Here is a 3,845-nt window from a genome sequence, read left to right as displayed (position 1 = left end):
TGACGCGACGCCGCGGCGGCTGCTGATTGGCTGAGCCGCGAGGGTGTGTGGAAGTGTGTGAGAGAGGCGGGGGGGGGGAAAGGGGTGGGTGCGCGCCGCTAGGGGGCGCTACAGGAAGGGGGGTGAGGGGGGGGGTTGGGGGTGAATGGGAGAGCGGAGGGGGGGGGTCGGGTTGGGCATTGGGGGGAGCATTGGGGTGAAGGGGGGGTATTTGGGGGTGTGGTGGGGGGTGGGCATTGGGGGCTGTGGGTACAGTGGGGGGCACATTGGGGTGCGTTGAGTGCACCGGGGGGGGTGCATTGGGGTACACAAGGGGGGGACGCATTGAGGGGTTGTGAGTACTTTGGGGGGCTGGGGGTGCATTGGGGTGCACAAGGGGGGTACGCATTGGGGGGCTGTGGATACAGTGGGAGTGCATTGGGTGAACTGGGGGACTGGGGGTGCACTGGGGGGTGCATTGGGGGGCTGTAGGTACACTTGGGGGTGCACTGAGTACACTGGGGGGGTGCATTGGGGTACACAAGGGGGTTATGCACTGGGGGGTGTGAGTATACTGGGAGTACACTGGGGGTGCATTGGGGGTGCGTTGGGGGGCTCGGTGTGCACTCGGGGGGTGCATTGGGGTGCACAAGAGAGGTACACATTGGGGGCCTGTGGGTACAGTGGGGGTGCATTGGGCGTGCATTGGGTGAACTGGGGGACTGGGGGTGCACTGGGGGGGTGCATTGGGGGGCTGTAGGTACACTGGGGGTGTATTGGGTGCACTGGGGGGTGCATTGGGGAGCATAAGGGGGATATGCATTAGGGAGCTGTAGGCACACTGGGGGTGCATTGGGGGTGCATTGGGGGGCTGTAGGTACACTGGGATGCATTGGGTGCTCTGGGGGGCTGGGGGTGCGTTGGGGTGCAAAAGGGAGGGTGTTCATGGTGGGTGCACTGGGGGTGCATTGGAGTGAACAGGGGGGCATTTGGGGTTGTACTGGGTGTGTGCATTGGGGGGCTGTAGGTACATTGGGGGGCACATTGGGGTTGCATTGAGCGCACTGGGGTGCTATAGGTACACTGGGGGGCACATTGGGGTTGCATTGGGTGCACTGGGGGGCTTCATTGGGATGCACAAGGAGGGTATGCATTGGGAGTGCACTGGGGGTGCATTGGGATGCACGGGGAGGCTGGAGGTGCTTTGGGGGTGCATTGTGGGGCTGGAAGGGTGTGTGCATAGGGGGTGCACTGAAGGTGTGCTCCGGGAGGGGGGGTTAGAGTGCTCTGGGGGGGCGGTGTGCATTGGGGTGCACTGCAGGGTCATTTGAGGGTGCACTGGGGGGGGGGGCTATAGGTGCACTGGAGGAACTACTGGGGATTGCATTAGGTTGCATGGGGAGGCTGTGCATTGGGGGTGCAGGGGGGGGGTCGTGTATTGGGGCTGCACTGGGGGTTCTGCAGTGGGGACGGCTGCAGGTGCACTGGGGGTTGCATTGGGGGTGCACTGGGGGGGGGGTGTCCTGCAGTGGGGTGCGGAGCGGTGATGCATTGGGGGGTGCGCAGGCGGTGGTGGTTGCATGGCCTGGGGTTTGGGGGGGGGGGATATACACCCTGAAGGGGGGGGCACAGAGCATCATGCGTGTGAGCGCGTGTGCACGCGTGTTGCCGTGTGTCGGTAGCGTGTCCCCGCCATTGCCCTGCTCGCCTGCGTGCACGCGGGGCCCGTCACATTGCGCCTTAACGTGCGCATCCGTGCGCACCCGTCAGCGCGCATCCATCAGCGCACAGCCCCTGGCGGTCCCTGCGCCCGCACGCGTGACCTCCGCATCCGCGATGCTTCGGGAATCATCTCCCTGCGTTATCCCGGGGAAGAATAAACCGGGATGGGAAGGATGGATCCTTCCTCCCTCCATCCCCGCTCCATGTGGGAATGGAAGGGTCAAAGCGGAGGAGCCCTACGAGGGCCGTGGCACGTCCTAATCCCGCCTGGTCCTCCCAAAGAGTTCCTGCTGCCCGGATCCTGGCTCCCAGAAGAGCCGGTCCCAGCAGCCCTGGGGCAGGACTTACCCAACCCGTCTGCCTGCTCCCTGCCCCGCTTTCCCAACCAGTTCTGAGCAGCTCCAGCTCTTCACCTCGCAATGTTCCTATTCTAAGCGGTCATTTACATCATTCTCTTTCCAAGGAATTAAAACTCCATTTCAAAGAGAAGGAAGGGGGGGAAAACAACCAAAAAGAGAGGAAGAGAAGCGGAGACGAGACAACCCCATTCCCAGGCTCCTTTTCCCTTGGGTGACCCAGTCCTGCAGGACCCGGCCCATCCAGCCCCGGTTTGTCCCAGGTTTTGGTGCGAGCCCCGTTTCGGATGCTCTTTCACTCACCCTCTCCTCCTGCCTTTTTTTTTTTTCCCTTGTTAAATACCCAAATTCCCATGGGTTAAGATGAAATCAAAGCAGGATTTAGCCTAAAAATATCCGGGCACATCTGCCCACCTTCCCCATCTGCTTGGATGAAGGAAGGGATTGTATGAGCAGAATGAGGGGTCTGTCTCGTCCTTCTGTCCCGTTTGGGAGCCCGGTTCACATCAGGTTATTTAGGGAGGGACATTCCTTAAGATTCAGTGTGTTTGCTGGATAACCCCTTAGTCAAGGAGCAGGTCTCAGGGCATTGAACCAGCTTGGGCTTAAGGTGCTTTTTGACTGCAAAATGAGCTTTTATAACCTGTTTCCTAACGCCTTTCGAGCAAGAAACCTCAACATCTGAATGTTTCCAGGCCATCCCTCCCAGCTGCTTCCTGGCTTTTGTATGGACTTGTCCGAATCTATCGGCATTTGCGTTCCTTAGCAGAAGGAAATGGGCTGATTGCAGGCATTGAAGTTACAACCGGCTCTCATTTCTCTAATGGGATCCTTTCAAGGTGAATGACTGCGGTAATGACGAAGCCGGAGCTTGAAAGGAAGGGCCGTGCCCAGCGGCCGGAGAGCAGGGATGGAGCATCCCGGAGCCCCGGGATCGGCTACGGATGCCATCACATACAAGCAGCACAGTCAAGGATCCATAGGCAAAGCGCCATTAAGGGTGCACAAGGAGTTAATATCCCCCCTGTTAAAGGAGGCAACCATGGGATGGGGATGGTGGGATTGGGAAGCAGCCCCGGCGCAGGGACCGTCGGAGCTGGAGCTGCTCCGGGAGAGGCATTAATTCATCTGGGATCACCTGCCCCGTGACTCACGGCTCCATCGGTGCTCCACATAGTTTCCATCAACGTTTCATTTGACACACACACACACACACATCCCAACCGATCCCATGGGCAGCAGGGTGACACCGGTGACCATGTTATTTACCTTGCCTGCTCACCCAACGCACCGGAAACCTTGAACTGGGCCGGACCCAGCCCTGGCACAAGGTTGGGAATGGAAAACCGGTCGGAGAGCTTTTCCCTTCCCCGGCAGCCGTGGGACGGAGCGCGTGACCTTGGGGCTGAGCTGGGTGAAACAGCCTTCCCCCGGCTCCTCGGCAGGGAATGAGCGGTGCCCACTCCAAAGGGATCCGCAAAGGTGGAAGGAAAAGGGAGGAATGTGCCCTGTGTGTGCTGGGGGGGGGGGGGGGTGTCTGTGCATCCGACTGCTGCTCCTATGCGGATGGCAGGAGAAGCTGCCCATGACCCAGCACAGACCCCCCCACCCCGTGTGCTGGGCTGCACCCCAGAGTGTGAGCAGCAGCTCAGGGAGGGGATCCTGCCCCTCTGCTCTCATGAGACCCCCGCTGTGTGCACGATGCCCAGCATAAGGACATGGAGCTGGTGGAGCAGGTCCAGAGGAGGCCACGAGGATGCTCAAGGGCTGGAGCAGCTCCCGTATGGA

The sequence above is a fragment of the Lathamus discolor genome, chromosome 22, assembly GCF_037157495.1.
Source record: "Lathamus discolor isolate bLatDis1 chromosome 22, bLatDis1.hap1, whole genome shotgun sequence".
Taxonomy (NCBI): Eukaryota; Metazoa; Chordata; class Aves; order Psittaciformes; family Psittacidae; genus Lathamus; species Lathamus discolor.
This window is presented reverse-complemented; position numbering follows the sequence as displayed.